This window comes from Entelurus aequoreus, linkage group LG01 (assembly GCF_033978785.1).
Source record: "Entelurus aequoreus isolate RoL-2023_Sb linkage group LG01, RoL_Eaeq_v1.1, whole genome shotgun sequence".
Lineage (NCBI taxonomy): Eukaryota > Metazoa > Chordata > Actinopteri > Syngnathiformes > Syngnathidae > Entelurus > Entelurus aequoreus.
In genome coordinates, this window is record NC_084731.1 from 75,837,540 (window position 1) to 75,862,145 (window position 24,606).

The 24,606-nt window shown below is 42.9% G+C and overlaps 1 pseudogene; it reads right to left on the reverse strand.

Annotated features, from left to right (window-relative positions):
* Positions 1-747: 747 nt before the first annotated feature.
* LOC133646025 (uncharacterized) lies at positions 748-18,225 on the reverse strand (annotated as a pseudogene).
* Positions 18,226-24,606: the final 6,381 nt, after the last annotated feature.

A 24,606-nucleotide genomic window follows, 5' to 3' on the forward strand; every position in this document is an offset into this window, starting at 1 on the left:
GCTGCCTGTGTCTTTTAGAGTCCGTTTTAAAATGATCTTACTCGTTTTTAAAACCTTACGTGGTCTTGCCCCACCTTACCTCTCTGAGCTGCTCCACCTCTATGCCCCCACCCGGTCCCTCAGGTCAGCTGATCCTGGAGGTACCCAAAACAAAGCACAAGCTCAGAGGGGACAGAGCCTTCTCTGTTGCGGGGCCCAAACTCTGGAACGATCTCCCTCTGTATGTGAGACAGGCCCCTTCTTTGGCTATTTTTAAGACCCTTCTTAAAACCCATTTTTATTCACTGGCTTTTAACCCAGCATGAGACTTTAAACCAGTGGTTCTTAACCTTGTTGGCGGTACCGAACCCCACCAGTTTCATATGCGCATTCACCGAACCCTTCTTTAGTGAAAAATAAAATGTTATTTTTCAAATTCAAGACAAAGTTATATGTTTTCGGTAACATTTTAGTATGGGTAACATATTCTCAATAACAAAGACTTAATTTAGAGTTTTTTTGGACACTAGGGGAACATATTCTAAGTAACGAAGACTTAATTTAGAGTTTTTTGGACACTAGGGGAACATATTCTAAGTAACAAAGACTTAATTTAGAGTTTTTTGGACACTAGGGGAACATATTCTAAGTAACAAAGTGTAACCCTAGTTACGAACTAGTAATAGAGGAAACAGGTGAGTAGTAGTCAATGGTGTAAATATCGAACTGGACTAGTATCAGAAGAATCCTAGTGTTTTTAAGAGCCAGTGTTGCATATCAATAATGACACAGACAACGATGAACTTGAATGTTGAATGGCCAAACATGTATTGAAAAGTGCACATATAAATTTACAACAACTGCAGTATATGAAAAATAATGAACAAGAATAAAAAAAGCCGGCAGAATAGAAACCCTTTTTTCAAAGTTCCCAAAGTTTGTTTAAATAGTTCGTTGGGGCCCGTTTCTCTGTAGCTAACAGTGCACTGTATAAGTATTGTCCTACCGCACAGACCGTGGGGGAAGGGGACGTCAACACTGCACCACAGTGTCCAGATTCTAAGGTAGCTCGCCACCCAGTATGCACTGGGAATCGGATTGATGGATCTAGGGAATGGGGGGAATCAGTGTTGGAGTTGGAGAGACTGCGGAGCCTCTCATCCACCTGGGCTGGAAGGGCGATGTCGTCCTCTCCACACAAGGTGCTCCAAGGAATTAAGATGGTATTTGAATCACCCAATCAAAAAACCTGACCTAACAATAGATCAGACAAGACCCAATAGCTTGTATTATTCACACACACTGGTTTCAACTGTGTTCTTAAATAACCATGAATTAGCTTAAATACTTTTCCATCCATTTTTTTTTTTTCTACCGCTTATTCCCTTTGGGGTCGCTGGAGCCTATCTCAGCTACAATCGGGCGGAAGGCGGGGTACACCCTGGACAAGTCGCCACCTCATCGCAGGGCCAACACAGATAGACAGAAAACATTCGCACTCACATTCACACACTAGGGCCAATTTAGTGTTGCCAATCAACCTATCCCCAGGTGCATGTCTTTTGGAGGTGGGAGGAAGCCGGAGTGCCCGGAGGGAACCCACGCAGTCACGGGGAGGACATGCAAACTCCACACAGAAAGATCCCGAGGCCGGGATTGAACCCAAGACTACTCAGGACCTTCGTATTGTGAGGCAGACGCACTAACCCCTCTGCCACCGTGCTGCCTTAAATACTTTTAACTAGCATTAATTAGCTCAATCATGTCATTAATCACCAATCATGTATCTCAAATGCTTTGGTTTACAATGTATTTGTTTTCAAAATATGAAATATCAAAATAAAAGTTAAGCGCTTATTATAGTTCTTTTCTCCAATTGTTCAAATATTAAAAAATATATGAAATGTTTCTTCAAATTCAAAAATACAAATATTATTTAAATGCACCTTTAAGTTCACAATTAAACGAGGTAGGTTAATTGCACAAAGTTCACATTAATGCTCAAAATGGACTTTTGTGTAGCAACTTGGAGGTATATAAGGTTACAACGTGCTAAATCTCTCCCTTGCTAGCACAGGTGAGAGATGCACTAAAAATTACCCCTTCAATCACTAAATCAAAAGTACTCAGTAATCTATTACTTCAGTAAAACAAAAATAATCACAGTGTTCCTAGCATGTGCTGTAAACATGAACAAAATAAATATCACCAACACTTATGGCTCAAATAAAACATCACATCATTGTTATTCACTCACCGCTGATCAAGTGAAATGACTGCACACAGGATATCAGTCAGTGAATATTACACTCGGATGTCACACTGCTCTACAAGGTTCAAACAACACAATATACGGATCAAAAGTTGTATAACAACATTAGAAATGTGGATGGATCGAATTGCAAGCTTATTTTCAAGCCTTACCGAGTGGATGGCCAAGGATTGATCGACAGGTTCTCCGCGTGTGTTTGCATTGCCACGCATGTACCGACAAAACCGGAAGGGGAGTTTCTCTTCTTCCACACTACAGGAAGTTGTGTCATAAAACGAGTGACACGGAAGGGCTCACTGATTGCCCTCTAGAGGTGACAATCATGGAGACAGGTAATTTTAACCTCTGCAATTTCTGTTAAGACACCATGTTTGTGTCAACATTTTTATGTATATTGTGTATTTTCTATTTTAACAACTTGTAGAGCAGGTTAAAAATATAAATGAATAACGTAAAGTGCAGATTAGTTTGTACCTGTTTTAACACTTAGTTATTTAACTGAAATGAATGTATCGTTACTAAATGAATTATTTTAACTCAAATGAATTATTTCAACTCCAGGCATATGGTGTTTTCAAGCCTGGGTTACACCCTCCCCTCCTGAACTCATGTACGTCCCTGTGCATGGTAACAAATTAGTTATTAGCAATAACTTAAACAGTTATCATTTGACGGGATGGGGCAAGGGGATTGTTCTCAGCCTCACTTAGAGCATCGGCCAAAACTGTGGTAAGCCCATGGAAGAATGATTTCACCACTGTGACCAAGGGATTTCCAAGTTCGACATAGTCAAGACGCTTTGAAGGCTGATGACTTCTCTCTGATCTCCTGACAGAGGTATCCATGCCTGTTTGTTCCTCTGTCTCTTCAGTTGCTGTTTCCGTTTCATCCAACTTGTCCATTTCTCTCTCATGTTCTTCATTTCCAGGTAAGTTGCTGTTTTCGACAGAACATTCAGTATCAGGTAAGTCACTTTCATTTGGGTTTAGTTCTTGTTCGGTAGGAATTATTTCTTCAGTAGGTAAGTACTCGGTGTCACCCTGAGGCCTGGTAGATTCGTTAAGCACCAGGGGACTATCTGATGTACCATCGGACATATCAGGTGGGTTGTCACTTCCAGGATTGCAATCAACATCGTGGGCATTTACTGAATTCTCGACAGGACATATGCCTGGAGGTTTAGCATGCTTTGTATATTGCTCGGTAGACATAGATGGATCAGGCGGGTACTGGACTTTCATGGATGGTGGGGACCTGAGGGTTTGGTGATTCTCTAAACCAGTAGACTGGAGTGAGATTATCATCCTCCTCTTCTTCTTCCAGGGAATGATCAGCATCCACAGCTGGGTTTGCACGAGTTGCTGGTCTGCGTCTTGCAGACTGCTGGGCAGGCTCAATGTTTTCCCCTGTAGGCAAGTATCCACATGGGAGAAGTAAATCTCTATGCAGTGTCCTGAGAGGACCATCCTTGTTTTCGGGTTTGAACGTATAGCCAGGGAGAGTACCTGCTCTGCTCACAACTACATGGATAGTTGACTCCCATTTGTCTGAGATCTTATGTTTCCCACGGATGCGGACATTTCTGATTAATACTCGGTCTCCAACTTCCAAGTCTGAGGCAGTTACACGTCTGTCAAATCTTGTTTTGTTCTTGTGCGCTATCTTAGCAGCATTGTCCATGGCTATTTTGTAGCTTTCTTCAAGCCGTGACTTGAGATTTTGCACATAGTCAGAGTGTGATGTAGGTCGACCTTCACGCACCGGCAATCCGAACGCCAAATCAACCGGCAGGCGAGGTTGGCGCCCAAACATTAGCTCGTATGGAGTGAAGCCTGTCACATCATTTCTGGTGCAATTGTAGGCGTGGACTAGGGGTTTGACGAAGTCACGCCAACGGGACTTATCCTGGTTCTGAAGAGTGCCTAGCATGTTTAGTAAGGTGCGATTAAATCGCTCAACAGGGTTTCCCCTGGGGTGATAAGGGGTTGTCCTTACTTTGTGTATGCCAGCAACTTGACAGAACTCTTTTATCAACCGAGATTCAAAATCTGGTCCCTGGTCACTATGTAATTTCTCTGGCATTCCGTAATGTACCATAAAGTTTTCCCACAGACACTTTGCAACTGTGCGGGCCTTTTGGTTAGATGTTGGAATAGCAACCGCAAATTTGGTAAAGTGGTCCGTGATCACTAGAATGTCCTTGGTTCAACTTTTGTCAGGTTCGAGAGAGAGATAGTCCATGCAAAGGAGCTCAAGAGGTCTTGTGGTTTCAATGTTTACTAGGGGTGCAGCTCTCTCAGGCTGTGCCTTCCTCCGTACACATCTTCCACAAGTCCTCACCTTCCTCTCCACATCTACAGCCATCCTCGGCCAATAGAACCTGGTCCTTACAAGATCCATTGTACGGTCCACTCCCATATGACCCATGTGATCATGTAAGCTGGTCAGGACTGTATCACGGAGCTCAGCTGGGAGTACAAGCTGGTAAGTTGTCTTGGGACCTTCTTGGCGTCGCCTGTATAGGATGTTATCTATTAGCTCAAGGCAGTTTAACTCTCTCAGGAGTAGTGGGAGGTCAGGGAGTTCACTTCGTAAAGTGGGGGGTGGTTTGTCACCGTTTTCAATTTGAGTGATGACATGCCTTATACACTGATCAGCTCTCTGTTTGTCTATTAGCTCTGTCTCAGTTAGATGGGGGATAACTGGCAACCCTCCAGACTGATACTCTTGTCCATAGCTGTCACGTACAGCATCAGCGGAGATGGCAAGACATTCAACTAAGGCGACATTATCTGCACTACTGGGGTCATCAGGGTTGACACTGTAGATGAGTTGCCTCTCGCAGATTGCTTGCACAACTTCTTGGTCCACCGCATCAATGTTGTCTGGATCAGAAAGGTGGTCTTGGGTAAATTGGAGAATACGTTCTCTCTCTTTTTGAGATTTGTGATCATCTGCCAACTCCCCATGAGGTCTGCGAGACAAGCCGTCTGCATCACCATTCTGCTTTCCAGGGCGATAGAGAAGTTTGAACGAGAATGTAGACAGCGCTGCCAGCCATCTATAACTCGTCGCATCCAGTTTTGCGGATGTCAATATATATGTCAGGGGATTACTGTCGGTAATGACAGTGAAATGGTTGCCGTATAAGTAATCGCTGAACTTTTCAGTGACTGACCATTTCAGTGCCAGAAATTCTAATTTATGCGCTGGGTAGCGACTCTCACTTCATGACAGCCCTCTGCTTGCATAGCCAATCACTCGAAGTTGGTCTCCCTGCTCCTGATACAGGACAGCACCGAGCCCGGTGGTGCTGGCATCGGTGTGAAGTATATAGGGCTCTCGGGGATCCGCAAAACCCAACACAGGGGCAGTGGTGAGGTTATGAATAACCAGCTTGAATGCGTGCTGACAAGCAGGGGTCCACCGCTCTCCAAAGAGCTCTTTCGGATTTCGGTACTGATCTGATTTCTGTTTTAGTTTGGCTTTCCTTTGAGAAGGAGGGTAGCCAGAGGTTAGGTCGTGAAGTGGCTTGACGATACTGGAGTAGCCCTTCACATATCTCCTATAGTACCCAGCGAACCCGAGAAATGATCTTAGTTCTCGTAAGTTCTGGGGAACTGGCCAAGTCTTAAGGGCTGTGATCTTCTCCGGATCGGTCTCAACTCCTTTCCTGGACACTACGTGGCCAAGGTAACGAACTGATGTTTGGAAGAAGACACACTTTTCCGGGGACAGTTTAAGACCAAATTCTTTGAGGCGAGAGAGTACTTTCATCAGCCTCTCTTCGTGTTCCTCTAGGGTTTTTGAGAACACAATCAAGTCGTCAATAAAGACTAGCACATCCTTCAGGTGCATATCTCCCATGCACTTTTCCATTAATCTTTGAAATGTACTAGGGGCATTTGTCACACCTTGAGGCATGCGGTTGAACTCCCAGAAGCCAAGGGGGCAAACAAAAGCAGTCTTTGGTTTATCTGCCTCCTCAACTTCTATCTGATAAAATCCTGATTTCAAATCGAGGACAGAAAACCACTGGGAGCCATTCAGCGCACAGAAGGTGTCCTCTAGTTTTGGGAGAGAGTATGCGTCTTTTATGGTCTGAAGATTCAGACGTCGGTAATCAATACACAACCGGACTTGGCCGTTCTTTTTTCTGACCACCACAATTGGTGAAGAGAATGGAGACTCAGACTCTCTGATAACTCCAGATTCGAGAAGCTCTTGAATGTGTTTTCGAACAACTTCGATATCCTGTGGGTGTATCGGTCGAGCACGCTGTTTGAAAGGAGCTTCGTCTGAGAGCTTTATGTGGGGTCTTACTTTATCCGTTCGGCCAAAGTCCAGGTCATGTTGCGCAAACACATCAGGCATGTTGTTAAGCTGCAGAGTGATGCGTTCCTTCCACTCAGGGGGAACTGGGGATTCACCAAAGTTAAAGGCTATGGTGGGGTTTTGGGAAGGTTCTGCTGACTTGACACTGTGTTCTTTTAACAGAATACTCTGGTAAGTACAGATCTCTGCTATTGTACATTTTGCAGGAATGACAATATCGTGGTTGGACTCGTTACAGATTACAACCGGTAGCTTGTAAGGCTCCCGTTGGGGGAGATCTACCAAGCCAGCTTTCACTAGTAAGCCCCCTGGTAAGGAAGGTGAAGCTGGTTGTTCAATGACAACAGACTTGTCATTCTGTACTCCATCCAATGGAGCAATTCCTTCCAGTACAACAGTTTCTCCAGCTGGGATAACTTGTGTACTCTTTCCTTGCAGCCTCACTGCACAACGAGGCACAGTGTTGCTCGTCTGTTGGTGTCTCACCTCAAGTATTTTGAGGACTGCTCTGTAGCCATGTGGAATCGGCTGGTGTGTCATTCCAGCTTTGGAGTAGATGTCATACAGGACATCAAGTGTATTGGTTCCTATCAGTACAAGGGACTCTGTGGTGAGTTTAATGTCGGGGACTACCAGAGCAAGTGTAGTTACATCAACTGGTATCCCTACAAACTCTTTTGGAAAAGTTATAGCCAATTCAATGTAACCTATGTAGGGAACAAATTGACCTGCCGCTCCCTCCACTTCTAGGAGGTTGTATAGGGGCTTAATTTCTTGTTCTGAGAAATGCTGTTCATAGAATGATTGGGGAACAGTTGTGACTTGGGATCCCGTATCAAGTAGACACTTAACATCTTCATCCTTTACCTTAACTAAGGCCGTACTCTTGGTACCAACCAACCCCTTAGGGAGTTTGAATGGATGAGTTTTCTCTGACTGTTCTGAGTTGTTATATACTTGAGCTTTGCTCTTGACATTCACGACTGGGGGACGTTGACTCTTTTCAGCACCTGTTTGTCCCACAACAGGAGCTGTTAGTCGTTTAAATGAGAATTGGGATGGTTTTGCGCCTCCCATGCACGCCGCTTGTCTTCTAATTGTTTTTTCTTTTTAGCCACTAGGGCAGGGTTTGCAGTTTCAGTGTATGGTGGCGAAATGTGCCCATCTTCTCCACAATTAAAGCAGTACCAGGGTCTTGGTCTGCCTCTTTGCTTTTCTCTTGTCTGCTTCTGTGTGTCTGCATTTGCATTGTCTGGTACTTTGCTTTGGGATTTATTTTCAGCTCCCTTATTGGAACCTTTGCTCTTTTTCTGAGTCATAAAAGTGGTTAATTGACTTTGCAGGCTGGCCACCTGCCTCATAAGTTCCTCAATAACATTGGGACTGACTTCTGTTTTCCTTTCTGGCTCAGCCCAAGCACATGCGCCTTGAGACTGAAGTTGGGCTCGCTGTTTTGTGGCACCAAAGTGTTTTTTCATGCGAATAGATTTCTGCTGCTGCCGATCCTCTTCAGTTCGCACCATTAGCAGGAGTGCTGAAAATGAAGGTGGGCTGCTTTTCTTTTGGTCTAGTTGCAGAGTAGAAAGCAGAGAAAAATCGAAACACCCCCTACAAAACTGCTTAAGGAGATGGTTGTCTACTTCTTCAGGTGCAACTCCCTCTCTTTTCACAACAAGGTTAAGAGCTGCCTGCAGCCGATGGAGGTAAGTGGAGGACTTTTCAGCAGGATCTTGGTAAGTATTTAGGAATTGTGCAAAAAGCTCTTCTCCCTCCTCGACGGTGCCAAAGGCTGAGTCGAGCAGCTGCAGGTAGGTTAAAGGTGGTGAATCAGGCCGTAGCCCTTTGACTACTTCGGCTGCGGGTGAAAGCAAGCTTTCCAGAATCCTTCTGGATATTTGGAAAGGGGACATGCTCGGATCTTTCATGAGGACGGCGTGGCGAAGTTGGTAGAGTGGCTGTGCCAGCAATCGGAGGGTTGCTGGTTACTGGGGTTCAATCCCCACCTTCTACCATCCTAGTCACGTCCGTTGTGTCCTTGGGCAAGACACTTCACCCTTGCTCCTGGTGAGTGCTGGTAGCGCCTTGCATGGCAGCTCCCTTCATCAGTGTGTGAATGTGGGTGTGAATGGGTGAATGTGGAAATACTGTCAAAGCGCTTTGAGTACCTTGAAGGTAGAAAAGCGCTATACAAGTATAACCCATTTAACTCAACATGTGAGCGCCAAGTGTCGTAATCGGTTTCATTGTTGGGTTTGGGAGTCTTGCCGGAAAAGGAACGGAGCCTTACTGGAGACTGCAAGTGTGAGGTTACATCTTCCCTTCTCACAATATGCTCAACCACAACCTTCTGTATCTCTGGGGGGTTCAAGTCACTTACTAAAAGTAAAGGGGCTCTTCTTTCACTAGAAATGGGGGCTGAGTCAGCGACATTGAGACCAACGTTATTCTGAGAGGCATTTGAGGATGAAATGGGGGGATGTTCAGACTGTTCACCGGTGAAAAGGAGCTGTGGGGTCACAAAAGTGGTCTCAACATGCACAGTTGAGTCCTCTTCGGTCACAGGGCTCGTAGCTCCAATATCCCTGCCAATCTGGGACATCATTTCTTGCAGCACCTCCTCATACTCTTTGCCACTTAGCTTAGCTATGGTTTTAAGGTCATTTAGGAACGTTTTGGTAACGTCGCTGCCCATTTCAGTAGTGTACACACTGCCTAATGTTTTAACAGTATAAACAACACTGTGTTCACCACGTATCATGTGATTGCTGTAAGGCAAAATTGCTTTTAAGATTTCTACATCTTCGCGGTTTGAGTATTCAACGATCAGGTTTTTGTAAAACGGGGACGAATCATCATCAACGTAAAGGGATCTTTCAATAGTGCCGTATTTCTTAAGAAAATCAATGACTTGGTCATCCTGTTCTTTGGTACCGGTTACCCCACTAGCAATGACTGCATTCGGGACTTTAACACCAGAGTTTTGTACAAAATCCATATTGGACACAATTTCAATATTGATATGCAAATTACTGGCTCCTGGCTAGCTCGCCAATTCTGTAACCCTAGTTACGAACTAGTAATAGAGGAAACAGGTGAGTAGTAATCAATGGTGTAAATATCGAACTGGACTAGTATCAGAAGAATCCTAGTGTTTTTAAGAGCCAGTGTTGCATATCAATAATGACACAGACAACGATGAACTTGAATGTTGAATGGCCAAACATGTATTGAAAAGTGCACATATAAATTTACAACAACTGCAGTATATGAAAAATAATGAACAAGAATAAGAAAAGCCGGCAGAATAGAAACCCTTTTTTCAAAGTTCCCAAAGTTTGTTTAAATAGTTCGTTGGGGCCCGTTTCTCTGTAGCTAACAGTGCACTGTATAAGTATTGTCCTACCGCACAGACCGTGGGGGAGGGGGCGTCAACACTGCACCACAGTGTCCAGATTCTAAGGTAGCTCGCCACCCAGTATGCACTGGGAATCGGATTGATGGATCTAGGGAATGGGGGGAATCAGTGTTGGAGTTGGAGAGACTGCGGAGCCTCTCATCCACCTGGGCTGGAAGGGCAATGTCGTCCTCTCCACACAAGGTGCTCCAAGGAATTAAGATGGTATTTGAATCACCCAATCAAAAAACCTGACCTAACAATAGATCAGACAAGACCCAATAGCTTGTATTATTCACACACACTGGTTTCAACTGTGTTCTTAAATAACCATGAATTAGCTTAAATACTTTTAACTAGCATTAATTAGCTCAATCATGTCATTAATCACCAATCATGTATCTCAAATGCTTTGGTTTACAATGTATTTGTTTTCAAAATATGAAATATCAAAATAAAAGTTAAGCGCTTATTATAGTTCTTTTTTCCAATTGTTCAAATATTCAAAAATATATGAAATGTTTCTTCAAATACAAAAATACAAATACTATTTAAATGCACCTTTAAGTTCACAATTAAACGAGGTAGGTTAATTGCACAAAGTTCACATTAATGCTCAAAATGGACTTTTGTGTAGCAACTTGGAGGTATATAAGGTTACAACGTGCTAAATCTCTCCCTTGCTAGCACAGGTGAGAGATGCACTAAAAATTACCCCTTCAATCACTAAATCAAAAGTACTCAGTAATCTATTACTTCAGTAAAACAAAAATAATCACAGTGTTCCTAGCATGTGCTGTAAACATGAACAAAATAAATATCACCAACACTTATGGCTCAAATAAAACATCACATCATTGTTATTCACTCCCCGCTGATCAAGTGAAATGACTGCACACAGGATATCAGTCAGTGAATATTACACTCTGATGTCACACTGCTCTACAAGGTTCAAACAACACAATATACGGATCAAAAGTTGTATAACAACATTAGAAATGTGGATGGATCGAATTGCAAGCTTATTTTCAAGCCTTACCGAGTGGATGGTCAAGGATTGATCGACAGGTTCTCCGCGTGTGTTTGCATTGCCACGCATGTACCAACAAAACCGGAAGGGGAGTTTCTCTTCTTCCACACTACAGGAAGTTGCGTCATAAAACGAGTGACACGGAAGGGCTCACAGGCTCACTGATTGCCCTCTAGAGGTGACAATCATGGAGACAGGTAATTTTTACCTCTGCAATTTCTGTTAAGACACCATGTTTGTGTCAACATTTTTATGTATATTGTGTATTTTCTATTTTAACAACTTGTAGAGCAGGTTAAAAATATAAATGAATAACGTAAAGTGCAGATTAGTTTGTACATGTTTTAACACTTAGTTATTTAACTGAAATGAATGTATCGTTACTAAATGAATTATTTTAACTCAAATTAATTATTTCAACTCCAGGCATATGGTGTTTTCAAGCCTGGGTTACACCCTCCCCTCCTGAACTCATGTACGTCCCTGTGCATGGTAACAAATTAGTTATTAGCAATAACTTAAACAGTTATCATTTGACGGGATGGGGCAAGGGGATTGTTCTCAGTCTCACTTAGAGCATCGGCCAAAACTGTGGTAAGCCCATGGAAGAATGATTTCACCACTGTGACCAAGGGATTTCCAAGTTCGACATAGTCAAGACGCTTTGAAGGCTGATGACTTCTCTCTGATCTCCTGATAGAGGTATCCATGCCTGTTTGTTCCTCTGTCTCTTCAGTTGCTGTTTCCGTTTCATCCAACTTGTCCATTTCTCTCTCCTCGTGTTCTTCATTTCCAGGTAAGTTGCTGTTTTCGACAGAACATTCAGTATCAGGTAAGTCACTTTCATTTGGGTTTAGTTCTTGTTCGGTAGGAATTATTTCTTCAGTAGGTAAGTACTCGGTGTCACCCTGAGGCCTGGTAGATTCGTCAAGCACCAGGGGACTATCTGATGTACCATCGGACATATCAGGTGGGTTGTCACTTCCAGGATTGCAATCAACATCGTGAGCATTTACTGAATTCTCGACAGGACATATGCCTGGAGGTTTAGCATGCTTTGTATATTGCTCGGTAGACATAGATGGATCAGGCGGTACTGGACTTTCATGGATGGTGGGGACCTGAGGGTTTGGTGATTCTCTAAACCAGTAGACTGGAGTGAGATTATCATCCTCCTCTTCTTCTTCCAGGGAATGATCAGCATCCACAGCTGGGTTTGCACGAGTTGCTGGTCTGCGTCTTGCAGACTGCTGGGCAGGCTCAATGTTTTCCCCTGTAGGCAAGTATCCACATGGGAGAAGTAAATCTCTATGCAGTGTCCTGAGAGGACCATCCTTGTTTTCGGGTTTGAACGTATAGACAGGGAGAGTACCTGCTCTGCTCACAACTACATGGATAGTTGACTCCCATTTGTCTGAGATCTTATGTTTCCCACGGATGCGGACATTTCTGATTAATACTCGGTCTCCAACTTCCAAGTCTGAGGCAGTTACACGTCTGTCAAATCTTGTTTTGTTCTTGTGCGCTATCTTAGCAGCATTGTCCATGGCTATTTTGTAGCTTTCTTCAAGCCGTGACTTGAGATTTTGCACATAGTCAGAGTGTGATGTAGGTCGACCTTCACGCACCGGCAATCCGAACGCCAAATCAACCGGCAGGCGAGGCTGGCGCCCAAACATTAGCTCGTATGGAGTGAAGCCTGTCACATCATTTCTGGTGCAATTGTAGGCGTGGACTAGGGGTTTGACGAAGTCACGCCAACGGGACTTATCCTGGTTCTGAAGAGTGCCTAGCATGTTTAGTAAGGTGCGATTAAATCGCTCAACAGGGTTTCCCCTGGGGTGATAAGGGGTTGTCCTTACTTTGTGTATGCCAGCCACTTGACAGAACTCTTTTATCAACCGAGATTCAAAATCTGGTCCCTGGTCACTATGTAATTTCTCTGGCATTCCGTAATGTACCATAAAGTTTTCCCACAGACACTTTGCAACTGTGCGGGCCTTTTGGTTAGATGTTGGAATAGCAACCGCAAATTTGGTAAAGTGGTCCGTGATCACTAGAATGTCCTTGGTTCCACTTTTGTCAGGTTCGAGAGAGAGATAGTCCATGCAAAGGAGCTCAAGAGGTCTTGTGGTTTCAATGTTTACTAGGGGTGCAGCTCTCTCAGGCTGTGCCTTCCTCCGTACACATCTTCCACAAGTCCTCACCTTCCTCTCCACATCTACAGCCATCCTCGGCCAATAGAACCTGGTCCTTACAAGATCCATTGTACGGTCCACTCCCATATGACCCATGTGATCATGTAAGCTGGTCAGGACTGTATCACGGAGCTCAGCTGGGAGTACAAGCTGGTAAGTTGTCTTGGGACCTTCTTGGCGTCGCCTGTATAGGATGTTATCTATTAGCTCAAGGCGGTTTAACTCTCTCAGAAGTAGTGGGAGGTCAGGGAGTTCACTTCGTAAAGTGGGGGGTGGTTTGTCACCGTTTTCAATTTGAGTGATGACATGCCTTATACACTGATCAGCTCTCTGTTTGTCTATTAGCTCTGTCTCAGTTAGATGGGGGATAACTGGCAACCCTCCAGACTGATACTCTTGTCCATAGCTGTCACGTACAGCATCAGCGGAGATGGCAAGACATTCAACTAAGGCGACATTATCTGCACTACTGGGGTCATCAGGGTTGACACTGTAGATGAGTTGCCTCTCGCAGATTGCTTGCACAACTTCTTGGTCCACCGCATCAATGTTGTCTGGATCAGAAAGGTGGTCTTGGGTAAATTGGAGAATACGTTCTCTCTCTTTTTGAGATTTGTGATCATCTGCCAACTCCCCATGAGGTCTGCGAGACAAGCCGTCTGCATCACCATTCTGCTTTCCAGGGCGATAGAGAAGTTTGAACGAGAATGTAGACAGCGCTACCAGCCATTTATAACTCGTCGCATCCAGTTTTGCGGATGTCAATATATATGTCAGGGGATTACTGTCGGTAATGACAGTGAAATGGTTGCCGTATAAGTAATCGCTGAACTTTTCAGTGACTGACCATTTCAGTGCCAGAAATTCTAATTTATGCGCTGGGTAGCGACTCTCACTTCGTGACAGCCCTCTGCTTGCATAGCCAATCACTCGAAGTTGGTCTCCCTGCTCCTGATACAGGACAGCACCGAGCCCGGTGGTGCTGGCATCGGTGTGAAGTATATAGGGCTCTCGGGGATCCGCAAAACCCAACACAGGGGCAGTGGTGAGGTTATGAATAACCAGCTTGAATGCGTGCTGACAAGCAGGGGTCCACCGCTCTCCAAAGAGCTCTTTCGGATTTCGGTACTGATCTGATTTCTGTTTTAGTTTGGCTTTCCTTTGAGAAGGAGGGTAGCCAGAGGTTAGGTCGTGAAGTGGCTTGACGATACTGGAGCAGCCCTTCACATATCTCCTATAGTACCCAGCGAACCCGAGAAATGATCTTAGTTCTCGTAAGTTCTGGGGAACTGGCCAAGTCTTAAGGGCTGTGATCTTCTCCGGATCGGTCTCAACTCCGTTCCTGGACACTACGTGGCCAAGGTAACGAACTGATGTTTGGAAGAAGACACACTTTTCCGGGGACAGTTTAAGACCAAATTCTTTGAGGCGAGAGAGTACTTTCATCAGCCTCTCTTCGTGTTCCTCTAGGGTTTTTGAGAACACAATCAAGTCGTCAATAAAGACTAGCACATCCTTCAGGTGCATATCTCCCATGCACTTTTCCATTAATCTTTGAAATGTACTAGGGGCATTTGTCACACCTTGAGGCATGCGGTTGAACTCCCAGAAGCCAAGGGGGCAAACAAAAGCAGTCTTTGGTTTATCTGCCTCCTCAACTTCTATCTGATAAAATCCTGATTTCAAATCGAGGACAGAAAACCACTGGGAGCCATTCAGCGCACAGAAGGTGTCCTCTAGTTTTGGGAGAGAGTATGCGTCTTTTATGGTCTGAAGATTCAGACGTCGGTAATCAATACACAACCGGACTTGGCCGTTCTTTTTTCTGACCACCACAATTGGTGAAGAGAATGGAGACTCAGACTCTCTGATAACTCCAGATTCGAGAAGCTCTTGAATGTGTTTTCGAACAGCTTCGATATCCTGTGGGTGTATCGGTCGAGCACGCTGTTTGAAAGGAGCTTCGTCTGAGAGCTTTATGTGGGGTCTTACTTTATCCGTTCGGCCAAAGTCCAGGTCATGTTGCGCAAACACATCAGGCATGTTGTTAAGCTGCAGAGTGATGCGTTCCTTCCACTCAGGGGGAACTGGGGATTCACCAAAGTTAAAGGCTATGGTGGGGTTTTGGGAAGGTTCTGCTGACTTGACACTGTGTTCTTTTAACAGAATACTCTGGTAAGTACAGATCTCTGCTATTGTACATTTTGCAGGAATGACAATATCGTGGTTGGACTCGTTACAGATTACAACCGGTAGCTTGTAAGGCTCCCGTTGGGGGAGATCTACCAAGCCAGCTTTCACTAGTAAGCCCCCTGGTAAGGAAGGTGAAGCTGGTTGTTCAATGACAACAGACTTTTCATTCTGTACTCCATCCAATGGAGCAATTCCTTCCAGTACAACAGTTTCTCCAGCTGGGATAACTTGTGTACTCTTTCCTTGCAGCCTCACTGCACAACGAGGCACAGTGTTGCTCGTCTGTTGGTGTCTCACCTCAAGTATTTTGAGGACTGCTCTGTAGCCATGTGGAATCGGCTGGTGTGTCATTCCAGCTTTGGAGTAGATGTCATACAGGACATCAAGTGTATTGGTTCCTATCAGTACAAGGGACTCTGTGGTGAGTTTAATGTCGGGGACTACCAGAGCAAGTGTAGTTACATCAACTGGTATCCCTACAAACTCTTTTGTAAAAGTTATAGCCAATTCAATGTAACCTATGTAGGGAACAAATTGACCTGCCGCTCCCTCCACTTCTAGGAGGTTGTATAGGGGCTTAATTTCTTGTTCTGAGAAATGCTGTTCATAGAATGATTGGGGAACAGTTGTGACTTGGGATCCCGTATCAAGTAGACAGTTAACAGCTTCATCCTTTACCTTAACTAAGGCCGTACTCTTGGTACCAACCAACCCCTTAGGGAGTTTGAATGGATGAGTTTTCTCTGACTGTTCTGAGTTGTTATATACTTGAGCTTTGCTCTTGACATTCACGACTGGGGGACGTTGACTCTTTTCAGCACCTGTTTGTCCCACAACAGGAGCTGTTAGTCGTTTAAATGAGAATTGGGATGGTTTTGCGCCTCACATGCACGCCGCTTGTCTTCTAATTGTTTTTTCTTTTTAGCCACTAGGGCAGGGTTTGCAGTTTCAGTGCATGGTGGCGAAATGTGCCCATCTTCTCCACAATTAAAGCAGTACCAGGGTCTTGGTCTGCCTCTTTGCTTTTCTCTTGTCTGCTTCTGTGTGTCTGCATTTGCATTGTCTGGTACTTTGCTTTGGGATTAATTTTCAGATCCCTTATTGGAACCTTTGCTCTTTTTCTGAGTCATAAAAGTGGTTAATTGACTTTGCAGGCTTGCCACCTGCCTCATAAGTTCCTCAATAACATTGGGACTGACTTCTGTTTTCCTTTCTGGCTCAGCCCAAGCACATGCGCCTTGAGACTGAAGTTGGGCTCGCTGTTTTGTGGCACCAAAGTGTTTTTTCATGCGAATAGATTTCTGCTGCTGCCGATCCTCTTCAGTTCGCACCATTAGCAGGAGTGCTGAAAATGAAGGTGGGCTGCTTTTCTTTTGGTCTAGTTGCAGAGTAGAAAGCAGAGAAAAATCGAAACACCCCCTACAAAACTGCTTAAGGAGATGGTTGTCTACTTCTTCAGGTGCAACTCCCTCTCTTTTCACAACAAGGTTAAGAGCTGCCTGCAGCCGATGGAGGTAAGTGGAGGACTTTTCAGCAGGATCTTGGTAAGTATTTAGGAATTGTGCAAAAAGCTCTTCTCCCTCCTCGACGGTGCCAAAGGCTGAGTCGAGCAGCTGCAGGTAGGTTAAAGGTGGTGAATCAGGCCGTAGCCCTTTGGCTACTTCGGCTGCGGGTGAAAGCAAGCTTTCCAGAATCCTTCTGGATATTTGGAAAGGGGACATGTTCGGATCTTTCATGAGGACGGCGTGGCGAAGTTGGTAGAGTGGCTGTGCCAGCAATCGGAGGGTTGCTGGTTACTGGGGTTCAATCCCCACCTTCTACCATCCTAGTCACGTCCGTTGTGTCCTTGGGCAAGACACTTCACCCTTGCTCCTGATGAGTGCTGGTAGCGCCTTGCATGGCAGCTCCCTTCATCAGTGTGTGAATGTGTGTGTGAATGGGTGAATGTGGAAATACTGTCAAAGCGCTTTGAGTACCTTGAAGGTAGAAAAGCGCTATACAAGTATAACCCATTTAACTCAACATGTGAGCGCCAAGTGTCGTAATCGGTTTCATTGTTGGGTTTGGGAGTCTTGCCGGAAAAGGAACGGAGCCTTACTGGAGACTGCAAGTGTGAGCTTACATCTTCCCTTCTCACAATATGCTCAACCCCAACCTTCTGTATCTCTGGGGGGTTCAAGTCACTTACTAAAAGTAAAGGGGCTCTTCTTTCACTAGAAATGGGGGCTGAGTCAGCGACATTGAGACCAACGTTATTCTGAGAGGCATTTGAGGAGGAAATGGGGGGATGTTCAGACTGTTCACCGGTGAAAAGGAGCTGTGGGGTCACAAAAGTGGTCTCAACATGCACAGTTGAGTCCTCTTCGGTCACAGGGCTCGTAGCTCCAATATCCCTGCCAATCTGGGACATCATTTCTTGCAGCACCTCCTCATACTCTTTGCCACTTAGCTTAGCTATGGTTTTAAGGTCATTTAGGAACGTTTTGGTAACGTCGCTGCCCATTTCAGTAGTGTACACACTGCCTAATGTTTTAACAGTATAAACAACACTGTGTTCACCATGTATCATGTGATTGCTGTAAGGCAAAATTGCTTTTAAGATTTCTACATCTTCGCGGTTTGAGTATTCAACGATCAGGTTTTTGTAAAACGGGGACGAATCATCATCAACGTAAAGGGATCTTTCAATAGTGCCGTATTTCTTAAGAAAATCAATGCCTTGGTCATCCTGTTCTTTAGTACCGGTTACCCCACTAGCAATGACTGCATTCGGGACTTTAACACCAGAGTTTTGTACAAAATCCATATTGGACACAATTTCAATATTGATATGCAAATTACTGGCTCCTGGCTAGCTCGCCAATTCTGTAAGCCTAGTTACGAACTAGTAATAGAGGAAACAGGTGAGTAGTAGTCAATGGTGTAAATATCGAACTGGACTAGTATCAGAAGAATCCTAGTGTTTTTAAGAGCCAGTGTTGCATATCAATAATGACACAGACAACGATGAACTTGAATGTTGAATGGCCAAACATGTATTGAAAAGTGCACATATAAATTTACAACAACTGCAGTATATGAAAAATAATGAACAAGAATAAGAAAAGCCGGCAGAATAGAAACCCTTTTTTCAAAGTTCCCAAAGTTTGTTTAAATAGTTCGTTGGGGCCCGTTTCTCTGTAGCTAACAGTGCACTGTATAAGTATTGTCCTACCGCACAGACCGTGGGGGAGGGGGCGTCAACACTGCACCACAGTGTCCAGATTCTAAGGTAGCTCGCCACCCAGTATGCACTGGGAATCGGATTGATGGATCTAGGGAATGGGGGGAATCAGTGTTGGAGTTGGAGAGACTGCGGAGCCTCTCATCCACCTGGGCTGGAAGGGCGATGTCGTCCTCTCCACACAAGGTGCTCCAAGGAATTAAGATGGTATTTGAATCACCCAATCAAAAAACCTGACCTAACAATAGATCAGACAAGACCCAATAGCTTGTATTATTCACACACACTGGTTTCAACTGTGTTCTTAAATAACCATGAATTAGCTTAAATACTTTTAACTAGCATTAATTAGCTCAATCATGTCATTAATCACCAATCATGTATCTCAAATGCTTTGGTTTACAATGTATTTGTTTTCAAAATATGAAATATCAAAATAAAAGTTAAGCGCTTATTATAGTTCTTTTTTCCAATTGTTCAAATATTCAAAAATATATGAAATGTTTCTTCAAATACAAAAATACAAATACTATTTAAATGCACCTTTAAGTTCACAATTAAACGAGGTAGGTTAATTGCACAAAGTTCACATTAATGCTCAAAATGGACTTTTGTGTAGCAACTTGGAGGTATATAAGGTTACAACGTGCTAAATCTCTCCCTTGCTAGCACAGGTGAGAGATGCACTAAAAATTACCCCTTCAATCACTAAATCAAAAGTACTCAGTAATCTATTACTTCAGTAAAACAAAAATAATCACAGTGTTCCTAGCATGTGCTGTAAACATGAATATCACCAACACTTATCACCAACACTTATGGCTCAAATAAAACATCACATCATTGTTATTCACTCACCGCTGATTAGTGATGGGTCCGGCAACACCGATGCATCGGCGCATGCGTCCAGCTCATAGAGCGATACCGTGTCGGTGCGCGTATCGCTTTTAGAAAGTCACGTGACCGAACACGAGCTGTTTTGGTCACGTGACCGCTCATGAGCTGTTCTGGTCACGTGACCGCTCATGAACTGTATCGCACTGACGCCTGCGCGCCAAACTGTGTTTATTAGGAAGCGGCGCAATGCGTGTTGTTGACGAACACCGTTAGGGCCGCTTGTTGTCACTGTCACTCAAAGTTGCATTTCAAAATTACACAGAATAAATGTGTCTATTTTGTTTAGAATTCAGATGGGTTTGATTTGGTGCGCGGCATATATTGGCTGTGCGGCGCACGGTGTGCGCGGAGGACGCTTGAGCACTGCGCAATTGCGCAGGCGCGCACCTTAGAGGGAACGTTGCTCACAGGGCACAGAGGAGGCGTCAGTGCGATACAGTTCGCGTATCGGTCACGTGACCAAAGCAGCTCATGATCGGACTTTCTAAAAGCGGTACGCGCACCGAAACAGGGTTTCGCTCTAGGAGCTCGACGCATGCGCCGATGCATCTGTGTTGCAGGACCCATCACTACTGTTACTAGAGAAGTTACAGGAATGACGGCGTGGTGAAGTTGGTAGAGTGGCCGTGCCAGCAATCGGAGGGTTGCTGGTTACTGGGGTTCAATCCCCACCTTCTGCCATCCTAGTCACGATACATGTTCACATTATTTGACTGTATCTAAAAAAGATAAAAATATATTTTTATTTAAATGAAGATATTAAATAATCCTAAATGAAATACAATGACTTGGTTTATATTATTGTATATACTAAGTCATAAAATCAGTGTCAGTTGAGTCGGTCCATAGGTTGCCTGTAGGGATTTTTAATGTCCAGCAGATGTCAGTATTTAGTGACACAGTATCAATACAGTTTTGCAATGTGTCGAAACGCTTCATGAGGCCTCATCTACTGAATGTTTATGTATTAATGTCACACTATCACAAAATATGCAATTCAATGTATTGGTGGTATACAGCCCTCCATCTGCATGCGTTGGAACGCTATGCGAAGACTTAGATGTACTGTTTAAGAATTTTAAGAATAACAGTGAAGTACTTGTCTTCGGAGACTTTAACTTAAACTGGCTTGACAAACACTGCAGAAAAAAACTAAAAGACCTCACATCTAAACATGACTTTAGTCAGAAGATAGAAACCCCCACACGTATCACTAAAAACACTCAGACACTAATTGATTTAATCTTCACAAACAAGCCTGACAGAATCGTAAAAACGTACAATCTAGTCACCGGCTTGTCAGACCATAATCTGACATTAGCTGCAAGAAAACTCACAAAGACACGTCTGACAAGGTTTAAAAATCAAGATCAGAAAACTTTTAAACTTGAGATCCCTCGCCAATCAACAACTGCTTTTGAAAACGAATTAAAGGGTATTAATTGGGACGAGCTCCAACAACATGACCAAGTACACGCCTGTTGTAATCAGCTAATGTCTACTATCGGACGCATTATTGATAAATTTATTAGAAAGCGAAAAAAATCCCACAGAAAATTTCAATTACCATGGATTAATGATGATATCCGGAAATTAATGAAAAAGAGAGATTATGCCTTAAAAACTTTTGTCAAAACTCGTAGTGACACTGATTTGAAAATATTTAAAGGCTTGCGTAATCAAGTAGTTAAACAGCTCAGAATGTCCCAATCAAACTACTACATCCACATGCTATTAGAGGCCAAAGGAAATGGCAAAATGATCTGGAAACTACTACACAGCCTATTAAACCCAGAGGGTAACACCACCCAAACCCAATATAAACTTAAAGTAGGAGACAAAATCATTACTGATTGTACACAAGTCTCAAATGAGTTCAATAAATTCTTTATAGAATCTGTCAAAAACCTTTCCTCTGGTTTCTCTTGTAGGACTAATGATGATCAAACAACAGACATACCTAATGAACAAGACAGCTCATTTCAGCTCAAGGAGGTTAGTCAGACAACTGTCCTAAATGTCATACATGACCTAAACACCACATACTCAAAGGATATTTATAACCTAGACACAGCTTTTCTTAAAAAATATAGCGGCATCCTTATACAGCCTCTTACCCGTCTTATTAATATTTCCATTAAAACTGGGCAATTCCCAGATGGATGGAAAACTGCACAGGTAATACCACTTTTAAAATCTGGTGATGCTGGAATGACATCTAACTATAGACCTATCAGCCTTCTTCCAGTTTTATCTAAAGTCCTGGAGAAGATTGTTTCGGAACAATTAATGCACCACCTTGAGACAAATCACTATTTGACTCCCCTACAATTCGGATTCAGACATAACCATTCTACAGAATCTGCCACTTGTTTTTTAACTGAAAGGATCAAACATTCTCTTGACAAAGGACAGGTGGTCGGTGCAGTATTTCTAGACTTAAAAAAAGCATTTGATACAGTCAATCATGACATTTTAATTTCAAAACTAACTAAATTCAATTTATCCAAACAGTCATTGTCCTGGTTTGAGTCATATCTAAAGGGCCGTGAACAATGTGTCACCATTAATAATGTGAGATCTTCCTTCCGCAAAATAGAAACAGGGATACCTCAGGGTAGTGTCTTGGGACCTATACTATTCAGTCTATACATCAATGACCTACCAGATGTATGCACAGATATAGATTTACAGATGTATGCGGATGACACAGTGGTATATACATCAGGTAAGACCTGTACTCTAGTTGCTGAGAAGTTAAATGCTCAATTAGACAAAATAGCATCTTGGCTGGAGTCATCCTGTTTAACCCTAAACACTAAAAAGACTAACTCTGTCTGCTTCTCCATAAAAAAGCTACCTCAAACAAACCTGAATATAAAAATTAATGAGGAGGTCATTGAACAAGTACCTGAAGTCAAATATTTGGGCATAATCATAGACTATCAGCTGAATTTTAAAAGTCACATTAAGAAGATGTGTAAAACCCTGAAGGCAAACCTAGGCTGTTTTAAGATTATAAGACACTGCTTAACTCTTAGCTGTGCTTTTACTTTTATGAATGCAATGATTCTGTCACACATATCTTATGGCTTAACCACATGGTCCCAGGCACACCAGTCATCAATCAAGACCATTGAGTGTCTTTATAACCGCACCTTGAAAGTTCTAGACAAGAAGAGTATACGATATCATCATTGCCAAATTTTAACCAAATACAATATTTTAAGTTTTACCAATTTTATTTTGTTACACACAGTCAAACTGGTTTTTAAATGCTTGCATAACTCTGCTCCCCAATTGCTCTGCAAGGCAATTACAAGACTGCAAAGTGGTACCAGATCTACCACCCGAGCAGTGTCAAAAGGCAACTGTTGTGTTCCATTCCGTAGAACATCTTTTGCCCAGACTGCCTTTTCAATAAAAGGACCACAACTATGGAACTCTTTACCGGACACTTTGAAAAGTATACCTGCACTTGTCACTTTCAAAAAACAAACAAAATTATGGCTAGTTGAGCAACAATCGTGTTCCCATGTTTAGTTTTTACTCATTTTTACTAATTGGTTTTTATCTAGTCTGCACTTTGTATGTGTTATTATTATTATTATTGGCTTTTATCTAGTTTGCACTTTGTCTGTGTTATTACTATTATCATTATTATCAACTCACTCTATTTTTTATTTTCCTATTTTAATGATGTTGGATCTGTGTTGTTGTTGTTGTTGTTGTTGTTGTTGGGGACAAGTGTTGTAAATTAGCTTTGGCTACAAACACTGTGATGCATGCATCGGATAACTGTTTCAGATGTCTATGTTTTTGTATCTGTCCCTATTTCAAATAAACCTCTATAATAATAAAAAAAAATCAACCCAACACTACCGCTGATCAAGTGAAATGACTGCACACCGGATATCAGTCAGTGAATATTACACTCGGATGTCACACTGCTCTACAAGGTTCAAACAACACAATATACGGATCAAAAGTTGTATAACAACATTAGAAATGTGGATGGATCGAATTGCAAGCTTATTTTCAAGCCTTACCGAGTGGATGGCTAAGGATTGATCGCATGTACCGACAAAACCGGAAGAGGAGTTTCTCTTCTTCCACACTACAGGAAGTTGCGTCATAAAACGAGTGACACGGAAGGGCTCACAGGCTCACTGATTGCCCTCTAGAGGTGACAATCATGGAGACAGGTAATTTTTACCTCTGCAATTTCTGTTAAGACACCATGTTTGTGTCAACATTTTTATGTATATTGTGTATTTTCTATTTTAACAACTTGTAGAGCAGGTTAAAAATATAAATGAATAACGTAAAGTGCAGATTAGTTTGTACCTGTTTTAACACTGTTATTTAACTGAAATGAATGTATCGTTACTAAATGAATTATTTTAACTCAAATGAATTATTTAAACTCCAGGCATATGGTGTTTTCAAGCCTGGGTTACAAAAGACTTAATTTAGAGTTATTTGGTTAGGGTTAGAGGGTTAGGGTTATAATAAGGCCATGCCGCTCGAATAAGGCATTAATAAGTACTTAATAATGACTAGTTAAGAGCCAATATGTTACTAATTTGCATGTTAATAAGCAACTAATTAATGGTGAATATGTTCCCCATACTAAAGTGTTACCATGTTTTTTTTACTGGTGCACAAAATGAACCGTGCATGAACATCACCTTGTTCAAACAACAAAACCAACACACTGCATAAACTCACAACAAATTACACACCTGCAAATCAGTGTGACTTCTGCTGTTGCCGTATCCGTAATACGCCGATAGGGAGAAGTTTTTATTTACACGATGAGTTGGGTGTTTTGACCTCCCCCGAACCGTTGAGCCCGACTCACCGAACCCCTAGGGTTCGATCGAACCCAGGTTAAGAACCACTGCTTTAAACTGTTTTTAGCTTTTAACTTTTTTAACTGTTTTTAACTTTTTAAACTGTTTTTTATCTAACAAATTTTTCTTAGGGTAATTTGCATTTGTTTTTTCAATGTGTATTTTTATTTCTGTCCTTTGCCTCTATTTCTTTGTGGTGTACCGCCCTTTGTTCTTCAACTGTGCTTGC